Here is a 13,955-nt window from a genome sequence, read left to right as displayed (position 1 = left end):
AGGTCGCCTCAAGGGAGTTGGTGGTGAGAGTTTGCTTTTCATGGTAAACTTTCCCGTGCTGTTTAATATGTTATCATGTATATGAATGTATTCAGGCTGTCCAGAGAAACAGAACCAGCAGGAGATATATGTGTATTGATAGATAGGGATATAGATACAGATGTGTATACATCTAAGATCTGGTCTGAGTCTAGAGATCTGAGAACCCGGAGTTCCAATGTCCAAGGGCAGAAGAAGATGGAGGTCCCAGCTCTGGAGAGAGAGCAAATTCACTCTTCCTCCACCTTTTTATTCTAACTGAGCTCTCAATGGGTTGGAGGATGCTCATCCACACAGGGGACGGCCATCTTTACTCAGTCTATGGATTCGAATGCTAATCTTTTCCAGAGACACCCTCACAGACACACCCAGAAATCATGTTTTGCCAGCTATCTGGGCATCCCTTAGCCTAGTCAAGTTGACACATAGAACGAATACATACCTGCTTATGCTCCAGTTGGGCATGTGTGGCCTGGTCTTATTGGAGGAGTCAGGCTGTGGGACCAGGATGAGAATGGACTCATGACCTGCAGCCCAGGGCCCTGCACACCACCCCTGTGGTCTCAGAATCATAACTGCATTTGGCTTTGGACATTAGAGAAAAGAGAGCCATTTGGGAGGAATTGAAACATTTCCTCCTGTACAAGTTGTTTCTTTTTATACTGGCCAGTCCAAGGTGTTCTGACAAAGGTCAAAAGTATTTATTTTCTTGGATACTCCAGGGATGAGAGTGAAACACACGTGAGGGTGAGCCAGAGCGGGTTGGGGGGGGTTGGGGAGGGTTGGGGGGGAAGAAAGAGGAGTTTTGCCAACTTTGACAGCTGAAAGGGCTTCTTTTTATCAGAGGAAATGGTTGGTTTGGGGGCATGGAAACAACCTCTGGTTTTCTATCAAGAACAGCAGAAATTACAACGTGGGAAAATTAAGAAATGGTTGAACAGACACATGATATGGTCAAGGTCACTCTCCATTGGGCCCCGCCCACCTCCCCAGCCTTCTCTCCCCCTGCTCCCCACCCCCAGCTGACACCTGAGCTTTGCCAGTCTGCTAGGTTCTCTAGCATGGAACTCCCCTGGACTGTTACCTCTGCCTGGACTGCCCAACCCCAGTTTCTTGGCCTGCTGAGCCTTCATGTAGGACTCAGATGGGGTGCCAGCTCCTCCTCAAAGACCGCCTCCCCACCCCCACTCCTCTTCTCTGCCCCATTACAGCATGTGTTTCCATCATTACACTTATCAAGCTGTGTCAAAACTACCTATCCACCCATCTGTCTCTCCCACTGGGCTGGAGATCATACAATGGACCCTCAGGCTCAGATCTGGCACTCAGACAGAATCATGGCCTGCACCGTTTGGGCCAACATCACATTTTTTAATTTTTTTGCATTCATTGCCAAAAATTAAACATTGAGAGATTTCACATTAAAATCCAGATTTCTGGCTTCTCTTGACAAATTGGAAATCCAGCAACATGGGTGCACTTCTTCACTGTTGTGATGGGGGTCTCCTTTGGATAGAGCATGGTTTCTCCATTTCTCCACAGTCCCCACCATGTCCTGTTGTCTCAGCATTGAAACCTCATATCAGAGCCATTTGTCATAAATCTTGCAATACTGGTTTTGTTTGTTTGTTTGTTTGTTTTTTACAGTGGATTAAAGAAGAAAGTAAAATATTTCTTTTACCCATGTGCCTTCCTCACATCTGGCCCACTTCCCTCATTTACATCACCAAACCAAATCCCGTGGGCACCTGAGCTCGCCACTCTTGCACAAATCGAATGGATTGTGGTAAGAATTAGGTGGGATGATTCCCAAAGGGAGATCAAGGGGAAAGGTGCTGGGCAGGCAAAAACAAGAGCTGTCCACTCAACCCCTGCTTTTAAAGAGGAGGAAACTGAGGCGCAGAGAAGTTAAGCAATTTTCTCTGAGTCACACAGCTAGGGAATGGAGGAGTTGGAATTTGAATCCTGTCTGATACTAAGTCTCAGTTTTTGTCATTGCTTTTCCCGTTTGGCTTGCAATAGTTTGTTTTGTTTTGTTTTTTAAATTTAAACACACTCTATAAAATTTTTAAATATATAAAATTATAAGGGAGAAAGTAAAATCCCCTGAAATCTTATCACGCTATATAGCTACTGTTAATATTTTAGTGGGCATCTTTCAGGCATGTCTTTACACTCACAGGCAACAGAATAAATCTTTTACAGAAATCAAATAATAAATATTCCTTACTTTTTCAAAGAAAAAAATTGCACTGAATCTATAGACACATTTGGAGGGAATTGACATCTTTACAATATTGAGTTTTCTGACCCATGAACAAGAAAAATCTATTTATTTAGAACTTTCATTTCTCCCAGTGATGTTTTAAGTTTTTCAATTTACAGGTCTTGCACATATTTCTTTAAATTTATTCCTAGCTATTTGAGTTTTGTGATACAAGTAAATGGTACTTTTTTCTTTTTGATGTTATTAAACAAAGTTTTGTGTTAAATTTTTATGGTAAATAAAAATTCAATTGACTTTTGTATACTGACTTTGTATATGGTGATTGCTAAATTTACTTTTTTTAAAATTTCATACTTCTTAATGGCTGAGTATTTAGTCCATGGATCTTTCTTTTTTACATAAATTTATTTATTTTTGGCTGCATTGGATCTTCGTTGCTGTGCGCCGGTTTTCTCTAGTTGCAGTGAGTGGGGGGTTACTCTTCATCACGGTGCAGAGGCTTCTCACTGCAGTGGCTTCTCTTGTTGTGGAGCATGGGCTTTAAGGGCTCAGGCTTCAGTAGTTGTGGCACGGGCAGGCTCAGTAGTTGTGGCTCGCGGGATCTAGAGTGTAGGCTCAGTAGTTGTGGCGCACGGGCTTCAGTAGTTGTGGCGCACGGGCTTAGTTGCTCTGCAGCATGTGGGATCTCCCTGGACCAGGGATCAAACCCATGTCCCCTGCACTGGCAAGTGGATTCTTAACCACTGTGCCACCAGGGAAGTCCTGCTAAATTTACTTTTAATTCTAATAACTTATTGGTAGATTTGGGTTTTTTTTTTTCCTCATGTGTGTAATTTCTTCCTTTCAAATCTTTTATTTTTGCACTGGCTAGGATCTCAAACACAATAATAAACAGAAATAGACATACTGGGAATCTGTTTCTTTCTTGATCTCAATGGAAATGCTTTCAGTATTTTCCCATTAAATATGGTATATGTTATTTGTAGAAAATCTTTACCATATGAAGGAAGTTTCCTTCTACTCCTAATTTCTTAAGTTTTTTTTTTAAATCATAAACTTATGTTGAATATTATCAAATGCTTTCTTTGCATCTACTGAGATGGTTGTTCTCCTTATTCTGTCAAAGTGGTAAATTGTATGAGTTCATTTTCTAATGTTAAACCAATTTTATATTCCTGGAGTAAAGTCATATTGATTGTGATGTAAAATAATAATACTTTAAATCATGGATATCCTTTTTTTAAAATTAATTTATTTTTTAATTTATTTTTGGCCATGCCCCACAGCTTGCAGGATCTTATTTCCCTGACCAGGGATCGAACCTGTGCCCTCAGCAGTGAAAGTGCTGAGTCCTAACCAGTGGACCACCAGGGAATTTCTGACATCCTTTTTTAATGTGATTTTTTTTCTTACCTATTCTTCTCCTTCTCTTTTCCCATCCTCCATTAATCTTTCTAACTTACTCCACACCTTCTGGCTCAAGGTAACCCATGACAACAACTGATGTGAACATTTACAGACTTTTCTCCAAGTCAGTATAATCTCTCTCTCTCTCTCTTTCTCTTTCTCTCTCTCTCTCTCTCTCTCTCTCTCTCTCTCTCACACACACACACACACACACACACACACACACACACACACACACACCCCTGCCTATATAGAAGTTCAGCTCTTAATTCCTGCAGTTTTCATTTTAAGGGACAATGAATCACTAATGGTGGCATCTGGGGTCCAGAGACTGGTTGTTGAGAGACAGAGGGATTTCACCCATGGAGGGAGCCCTTCTTGGCACCCCTAAATTGCACTGCTGGGGTGATCTTCAGGTGAGTTTATTCCCCCACGGCTCTGGAGTGAGTGAGAGTAGGCTGAGGGTGGGCACACTTTGTCCCACCAGGATCTCAGCCGGCCTGGTCTCATGGCTTCCAGGAATGCTCGCTGGCCGGCTGCAAAGCAGAAAGAACTACAAAGTCGTTTCTATCGGGAGCTCCTGAATCCAGGCCAGCTAACTCCTCCACCCCGCAAGCCCTCAACACCTCCTTTATGGATTTTTTTTCTTTTTTTCTCCTACTCGGCAATTTTAACCAGTCCAAGAACCAACTGCTGTGCCTTCAGATCAATAGCCCTTGGGAAGGACTGCGGATGGTTTCTGGGGAGGCACCTCAGCAGCTCCTGCAGAAGAATCATTTCCTTCCTGACTCAGTTTCACTCAAATCAAGCTTCTTCCGCTTTATTGTTTTATCAAAGCAGCCTCCATCAGGCACGTTGGCACCAAGTCAGGACCAGAACGAAATCAGTGGCTAAAACTTGTCTTTTTATCTCTCAAAATCCAGCTTTCTAGCTGGGGCTTGGAATTTTCTTTTCTTCTTTTCTTTTACTTTCCTTTTTTGTTTGTGTCTTAGTCACCATGATGTTTTAGAAGGGATTTAAAGCTGCACTTTGGCTGGAGTAAGGTCTCAGCAAGCATGCGTTGAGGAAGGGATGAAAGAATAAATGATGGAATAATCAGCACTTGGTAAATGATTGATGAAGGAGAATCAAATGAGATGATGCATGTGAAACTGGTATGTAATCTGTGAATAGTGAGAGTTGTTAACTGAGCTGGATAGGATTTATCCACTGGCGCCACCTGCTGGAAAGAAGTTAGCACAACAGGACCATTTCTCTTTCAGTGAGGCATGAAGACACTGGCTTCTGGAAATGCAGGCAACGGGCTGAGCAAAAATGGAATACATTTCAGCAAAATCTAACACGTGCCAGATATCATATTATTTACAGCATTATTTCTCTTCATCCTCATTGTAACCATAAGAGGCATATACTATCATTATTTCATCTTTAGAGATTAAAAATCTGAGGCTTATTGAGGCTTATAGTGAATGTATAATGTCTAAGGCCACATAGCTCGTGGGTATTTGGGATAAAACTCAAAACCCAGTTCCGTCTGACTTCAGAGCCTGTTGTGGGTTAGGTTCCCCAGGAATAAAACTCCGTGGAGGTATGCATGCAGGAAGATTATTACAGAGTGCTTTCAGGATCATATTCAGAGCCTGTTGCCTCAGCAGAGGCCTTAGCTGATGCCAAGGGATAAGGATGGAGCTAGGATGGCATGGAGGCAGGACTTTGGGACTCCCACTTCATCCAGTCATTGGATGTAGAACTTGGACTAGGTTGCTTTCTTCAACCAAGGGCAAATCCTCAAGAGGGACTTGATTGGGAGCTGTCAGCAGACTATGCTAGCAGCAGCTGGGGGAATATAAGTGCCTCAGTCCTGGAGTGGGGGGGTCTGGGCAGCATGCCACAGTATCCACTACAGAGCCCATGTACTTGTCCCATCTGCACTGCTGCTCAAATAGGGGGAACAGCTGACAGGTAGCCAAGGTCAATGTCATGGGTAGTGGGAGGGGGGATTTAAAGAGTGAAAATGGTTCTGCCCACCATCCACTCAGTGAACCTGTGACCCAGGCCATATCTGCCATCCAATTGCCATAATGGATGTATTTTGACCAATTCATACAGAAATAATATATAGATTATTTTATGGGTGTCAAGCTGTTAGCAAAGAAGTAAAATGCAATGTTCAACTAACTGGGCGAGTGGTTGGTGATGCCCTCCTTGACCTCCTCAAATAAGAAATGGAAGAATCGAGGGCCACAAGTTGACAAATACGTTAGAGCAATTGATTTAAAAATCAGTTTATGGCAAATTAAATTATTTAAAAACATTCCGCTCCCTCTCCCACACCACCTCCATAGGAGGAGTGGAATTTGATGTTGGGGGATGCTGGCCTTGGTTGTGTACGTATATACTTCCCCACCCACTGACCTTAGGCTTGGCCATGTGACTTCCTTTTCCCAATGGGATGTTAGCAGTCATTGACACAAGCAGAGGCTTGAAATGTGCTTGCGTGGTTGGCCTTGCCCTCTAGTGCTTCTGTTATGTAGGAGAACATGCCCTGGCTGCTAGATCAGCCAGACTGCAGACTTACTTTACATGAAAGTAAATGATTGTTGTTTTATATCACTGAGTATTTTTTTACTGGAGTATAATTGCTTTACAATGTTGTGTTAGTTTCTGCTGTACGATGAAGTGAATCAGTTATATGTATACATATATCCCCTCCCTCTTGGACCTCCCTCCCCCCTCCCTGAGCCCATCCCACCCATCTAGGTCATCACAGAGCACTGAGCTGAGCTCCCTGTGCTCTACAGCAGGTCCCCACTAGCTCTCTATTTTACACATGGTAGTGTATTTATGTCAAACCTAGTCTCCCCTTTCATCCCACCCTCCCCTTCCCCCACTGTATCCACACGTCCATTCTCTACGTCTGTGTCTCTATTCCTGCCCTGCAAATAGGTTCATCAGTACTATTTTTCTAGATTCCACATACATGCGTTAACATACGATATTTGTTTTTCTCTTTCTGACTTACTTCACTCTGTATGACAGACTCTAGGTCCATCAACATCTCTACAAGTGACCCAATTTCATTCTTTTTTATGGCTGAGTAATATTCCATTATATATATATATACCACATCTTCTTGCAGCACTATTTACGATGGGCAGGACATGGAAGAAACCTAAATGTCCATCGACAGATGAATGGCTATATCACCGAGTTTTGAGTGGCTTGTTAGGCAGCCTTAGCTAATTGATACACATTTACAAAGTTGTGGAGGATAACACACATGGATGTATCGATGATAATTTTGACTGTGTATGATTTTTCTTTAAAAACTGACCTTAGTCTCCATATAGGATATAGTCATAGAGGATATGACTCCTGAGCTTAAACATGGAAAAAATGGGCCAGGCAGTATTCTGAGCATCTGTGGCAGAGACCACTAAATGTCCCCTAATAAACATCTTCACATTTATTCCTTCTACAAAGAAATGAGAAACTCCAGGGACCCCAAACTATCAGGAAACAGGGATATAATATTTGTAGAGTCCCCAAAAAGGTGACACTAGTATCTATTAAATTTGGCCATGAGGATACTGGACAAGGAAGAGTGTCCCCAAGGGAAGAGCCAGGGGTCATGGAGGTCAAAGTACAGGTACACTCCTCCTAGAAAGCAGGACCAACTCACCTGCCAGAGAAGGGTGTCTGTCCAATTCCTGGACTTTTAAAAATAGTATTTATAGATCATCTCCCTTGTGCCTAGGCACTTAGCTCCCCAAATAAAATTAAAATCTTCCCAACCTTCCTTATAGCCAAGTATGGCTATGTAACTGAGTTCTGTCCAACAAGGTGTAAATCAGGTAATCACATAGCAGATTCTAGAACCTTCATTAAGAGACCACTGGGTTGCACCCCACACCTCCACCTTTTCCCTCCTGGTCTCTTCTTTTTTCCTTCTGGTTTGGATGCAGATATAATGGCAGGAGTTGGAGCAGACATTTTGGACCCATGAGGTGAGCTTGGTCCAAATGAGCAATTAATGTAGGATGAAGCAACAAGACTAAAGGAGCCTAAGTTCCAGAAGACTTAATGGCACAAACCACCAAATCAACCCCATTGTTTCTACAAACAGTAACAATAAGATCTCTTTCCTTCTAATTAAATGTAAGGACTATGAACTGTCAATAGTAGGATGCTGTATCAGTTAGGGTTAGGTTATTTAAACCTAAGCTGTGCTGGAAAAGACAGTCTGGGTTCCTGCATTATCAGCAGAAGTCCTCACTAATAATTAGGGCAACGCAAATTAAAAGTGCACTTTTAAGTAGCATTTTTTTTTTGTTTGCTTATCATATCGGCAAACAATTAAGTCATTTCCTGTTCTGTGGGTAAGAGAACAGGATAGATATCTTCTATTTGCTCCTCCAGGTTGGCTTTCTATTCCTTCCACCTCCTCTGTGTTCCAGGAGGCAGGCCAGGACGGGCTAGATAAATAGACTCCTTGGCTGTCTGTCACCTGCTTGAGGTCAGCCCAGTAGGAGACCAGAGGGAAAACTGATTTGAGGCATTTATTCCCTTGACTCCTTCACTATAGGGCCATATTGCTGGCTTCACCCATCTCTTTCCACATGTCTCTGCTAACTGCTCCCTCCTTTTGCTCGTTCAGGCCTAGCCTCACTGCTATCAGTCTTGGGATACTACTCTATTCTTTGTCAGTAGTCCTTTTATTAAACTTTTGAAATTCTCCTAATGAGTATGCCGTATGCGGATACAGAGAGAAAACTGGCAGTTCCTTTGGAACTATTCATGAGCTATTCATGAGCAATTCCACTTCTCTGTACCCACCCCAGAGAAACGCTTGCACATATGTACAAGGGGCAAGTACTGGGATATTGCTACAATTCTGTCTGCAGTAATAACAAATTAGAAACAACTTAAATGTTTTCAAATAGGGAAATAGCTAAATAAACCATAGTATATCCATATTACGGCATATGAATGCAGCTGTTTAAAAAGGAGATGGAGGGACTTCCCTGGTGGCCCAGTGGTTAAGAATCCACCTGCCAAAGCAAGGGACACGGGTACGAGCCCTGGTCCGGGAAGATCCTACATGCCGCAGAGCAGCTAAGCCCGTGTGCCACAACTACTGAGCTTGCGCTCTAGAGCCCACCAGCCACAACTACTGAGCCCATGTGCCACAACTACTGAACCCATGTGCCACAACTACTGAAGCCCACGCGCCTAGAGCCCATGCTCTGCAACAAGAGAAGCCACCGCAGTGAGAAGCCTGCGCACCACAATGAAGAGTAGCCCCTGCTTGCTGCAACTAGAGAAAGCCTGCGCATAGCAACAAAGACCCAACGTAGTCAAAAATAAACAAATAAATAAATAAAAAGGAGATGGGTCTATCTGTATAACATGGAAAGACTTCTAAGACATATTTTTGCATGAAGAAAGTAAAGTTCAGTATTGCAATAACTTATATTAAAATGATACCTATTTCTATAGTTTTATGTACTCTATAAAACTACAGGAAATTTTTCACTGTCCCTCTCTATGGAAGGATTATACACCCTCACTGAAGTAGGTTTGGCTATATAATTTGCTTTGACCAAGGAAATGTGGGTGAAAGAGACATGAGACTTCCAAGTGGAAGATTTAAGAGGTCCCACCATTGTTTCTTTTCTCTCTGCCTTAAGATTAGCATAACCTACCTGCTTTTTCAACCTGTGTCCAGAGATACAGCTGAAGCCAACCCATGACAAACATGTAAGGATCAATAAATAAACCTTTGTTGTTGTAAGGCACTGAGATTTTGAAGATGTTTGTTATTGCAGCAAAACCTAACCTCCCTTGACTAATGCATGCTGCTATATAATTGATACTTGGTTACTTTCTGGGGAGGAGAACTGGTATTGAGGGTGGTGATCACAGGAGACTTTAGTTTTTATCTTTAATATTTTAGTTGTCTTACAGTGAAATATATTCATGCATCACCAGGTAATAAAAATATATTATTTAAAATGAATACAGCAGGTGTTTGCTTACTTAAAATTAAATGCTACAAAATATCATTCTTAAAATACACACACAAACACCCAAAAAATTAATGGTTCTTTTTGCCCAGCTGGAACTCTGAAGAAAGAGACTGGAGGAGGATAGTTCTGTGAACCTTCCAAGGCTAGAGGAAATACTGGAGTGTGACGATGCCTTGCCACTTCCTCAACAGGTAGAAACTTGCAAAACCTAGACCACTGTGAAACTTATTTCTGATTCAGCTATCATGAAACTGAAACACAGATTCATATTTGTTTTCATTAATGATGCCTACCTTTCCAGTGGCTTCATTTATGTGAGAGCCAAGGTGATTATGTGACCAAAATTCAACCCAGTGAGTTTGGAGAACTCTGGCCTCCTTGACACAGCCTACTCTTGTCTGGCAAGGTTAGTGAAGCTATTGGAGCTGTGTTTCTGATTACACCTATAGAACTCACTCCGTCAGGAGTTCAGCTTCTGTTTCATTAAAATGAAAGGCCAAAATTGGTTGGATGAATATCAGTTGGATGAATATCAAAGTCCTCATGTAAGTTGACATGTCATAGACTACCCCATAATTTGAACTTCTTATTCAAGCCACACAACAACCTTGCTGTCTTTGAACTCTACCTCTGAGCCAAATGTCAGTGGCCAGACTCCCTGATCCAGTGCCCAGTCCCCAGCTTCATGCGGTCAGGAAGTTACGGTGGCAGCAGCAAGAGTAGCAAATGTGACCTCTCAACCACAGCTATGGTGACTTTGAAACAAAAGTCCCCCTGATTTCAGCAACCCTAGCTCTTCCAACGAGTTTGCAAGCACCTAATTCCCTATAATAAATCCTTTTCTGCTTAAAATACCTAGAGTGGTTTCTGATCCTGTCTCCTGCACAGAACTCTAACCAAATACAGGTTGAAGGATACTATTCAGAAAGTAGACCCAAACACAAAAAGGTAAAAAAGTAAGAGAGAGGGAGAAAAAAAATAAAATTAGAAAATCATTCCAGGAACTCAGATATCCAACTAACTGGAGTTCCAGAAAGTGAAAACATAGAAAACAGGGAGATGAAGGAAGGAAATCCTTGAAGAAATAATTCACAAAAATATTTCAGGGCTTCCCTGGTGGCGCAGTGGTTGAGAGTCCGCCTGCCAATGCAGGGGACACGGGTTCGTGCCCCAGTCCGGGAAGATCCCACATGCGGCGGAGCGGCTGGGCCCCTGAGCCATGGCCACTGAGCCTGCGCGTCCGGAGCCTGTGCTCCGCAACGGGAGAGGCCACAAGAGTGAAAGGTCCGCGTACCGCAAAAAAAAAAAAAAAAAAAAAAAAAGAGGGAGGGAGGAAGAAAAAGAAGGAAAGGGAAAGGAAGGGAGGGATGGAGGTAAGGAGGCAAAAAGGAAGAAAGGAAGGAAGGAAACCCACTGGGTGACTCAAGGCCATTAATCAGAATATTAGGAACAAAAATTTCAGAATATTAGGAACAAAAAGAAACATTGGGGGAGACAAACCAGGATCTTACATTACACATTTATGTAAGAACCGATGAAATCAAAAACAAACAAAATAAAATCCAAACTTGACAACACCCGATGCTGGCATGAGTATGGAGCAGCAGGAACTCTTTCACTGCTGGTGGAAATGCAAAATGGTGCAGCCACTTTGGAAAACAGCTTGGCAATTTCTCACAAAGCTAAACATAATCTTAACACATGATCTAGAAGTCATGCTCCCAGGTGTTTATCCAAATGAGTTGACAACTTGTGTCCACACAAAAACCTGCACACAGATGTGGATAGCAGCCTTATTCATAACTGTCAAAAGCTGAGTCGAGATGTCTCTCAGGAAGTGTATCAGTTTCACGGGCTGCTGTAGCAAAGTACTACAAACTGAGGGCTTAAACAACCAAATTTATTCTCTCACAGTTCTGGAGGCTACAAGTCCGAAATCAAGGTATCAGCAGGGCCATGCTGCCTCTGAGATTTCGGATAGAATCCTTTCTTGCTTATTGCTAGTTTCTGGTGGTGGTTACGGATCCTTAACATTCCTTGGCTTATAGCTACATCACTCCAATCCCTGCCTCTGTCATCAAATGGTATTCCCCGCTGCGTGTGTCCATATGGCCACTTCCTCTTTTTATAAGGACATCAATTATATTGGATTAGGGCCCACCCTAACGACCTCATCATAACTGGATTACATCTGCAAAGATTTTTTTCCAAATAAGGTTACATTCACAGGTACCAGAGATTAGGACTTCAGCATATCTTTTTGGAGGACTTGAGCCAATCCATAACAGTAGGTGAATGGGCAAATGGTGGTACATTCATACCATGGAGTACTATTCAGTGATAAAGAGAAATGAGCTATCAAGCCATAAAAAGACATAGAGGAATCTTATATCATAGTATTAGTGGAAGAATCCAGTCGGTGGAGGCTACCCACTGTATGATTCCAACTGTATGACATCTGGAAAAAGCAAAACTAAAGAAGTGATTGCCAAGGGTTGAGGTGAGAGGAGAGGGTGAGAGTTGAATAGATGAAGCACAGGGGATTTTTAGGACAGTGAAACTGTTCTGTATGATACTGTCATGGTAGGTACCTAATATCCATTTGTTGAAATCCTTAGACCTGTACAATAATAATGAACCCTAATGTAAACTATGGACTTTAGTTTAAAATGTATCAATATTGGTTCATCAATTGTAACTAATGTACCAAACTGATGTAAGATGTTAATAATAGGGGACATTGTGGGTGGGGAGAAATTGGGTATATGGGAACTCTCTGTACTATCTGGTTGATTTTTCTGTAAACCTAAAACCGCTCTAAAAAAAATAAAGCCTATTAATTAAAAAAAATTCATTATGGAATCTAAGTATCACCTCTTCAAGGGAGTCTTTCCTGCTCTCCCACCATACTCTCAAGATGGGTTAGGTGCCCTTGCCTCCGACTCCCATAATACCCTGGCCATATATATTCCTATGGCTGCATAGGCCACATTGTATTTTAACATCTCTTTGTGTCTCTGTTACTTAATAGCTGTGGTTTGCCGACTCCTGGCCTAGAATGCCGAGGTGGTGAAAGCAGCTAATCCGTGCAACGTTAGCAGGCACCCAGGGATGCCTGGCAAAGAGCAATTCTGTTCCCTCCATGCACTGTTGTCATTTGTGGTGTAATTACCATGAGCTCTCCGACCCTCTAGGGTATTTATTAGATGGGGGCCTAAGGTCATGTTACATTAAGGTTTACTTCGACCTGAGCAGTCTCTGGATTATGGATCTTTGGTTTGCCAAAGATGGATTCCCACGGGGAAGTTTTTGCACTTGGGTCCAAATCCTATGGTTTTGATGTCAAATCCATGCTGTTTACATTACCCAACACCCTCTTTCAATTTTGCTCAAGTTAAAAGGTAGTGTATAGGGAGGGTGGGAAGGAGGGAAGAGATATGGGAACATATGTATATGTATAACTGATTCACTTTGTTATAAAGCAGAAACTAACACACCATTGTAAAGCAATTATACCCAAATAAAGATGTTAAAAAAAAAAAAAGGTGGTGTAATAAGGGGTCACTGGCACAGATGCCTATATGACAGACAATGTAAATGAAGAAAGCAGCCTGGGGGGGGCGTGGGGAGGGGACCCTGGCACTTTGACAAGTCCAGACCTGATCTAGAGTGGGCAGCCGTTCCTTGGTTTCAACCAATTGCCACGCAGAAATGTGGACACAGTGTTGCCAGACAAGGCACAGACCGCAAATTTCTGTTCACAAAGAAATCTCTGAGTCTTTAAAAAATGTTGGCAACTAACACAAAAGATTTAGAAAGACTGAAAGCTGGCATACTGGGAGGATAAGGAATCATCCAGTTGAACTGGGGGTTTGTGTTGGGGAATAACTAGCAGGGAGAAGCTGAAGGATAAGGGCAGCTTCTGGAGAACCTTGATTGTCGCACTCAAGGAGCTTATCAATTGTCTTCTAGGTCTGAGTAATCACCAAAGGATTTAAGCAAAAGGACACAATCAGAATGGGGTTTTTCAAAGATCACTTTGGCAGTTGATGGGAGCAGGACTGAGGCTGGGGTGATGTGTTAGAAGTCATCAATAAGCTAAGTAAAGGTAAAGGAGAATTGACAAAGGCCATTTACTTTGGTTTATCTCCTACCAGGCTGTAAACTCCAAGACAGCAGGGCCCTGTCTGTTTTGTGTCTCCAGGACTAAACATAAAGCCTGGGCTTCCCTGGTGGCGCAGTGGTTGAGAGTC

This window comes from Orcinus orca, chromosome 16, assembly GCF_937001465.1.
Source record: "Orcinus orca chromosome 16, mOrcOrc1.1, whole genome shotgun sequence".
NCBI classification, from domain to species: domain Eukaryota; kingdom Metazoa; phylum Chordata; class Mammalia; order Artiodactyla; family Delphinidae; genus Orcinus; species Orcinus orca.
The sequence above is the reverse complement of the archived record's forward strand: the minus strand, read 5'-3'. Positions refer to the sequence as shown.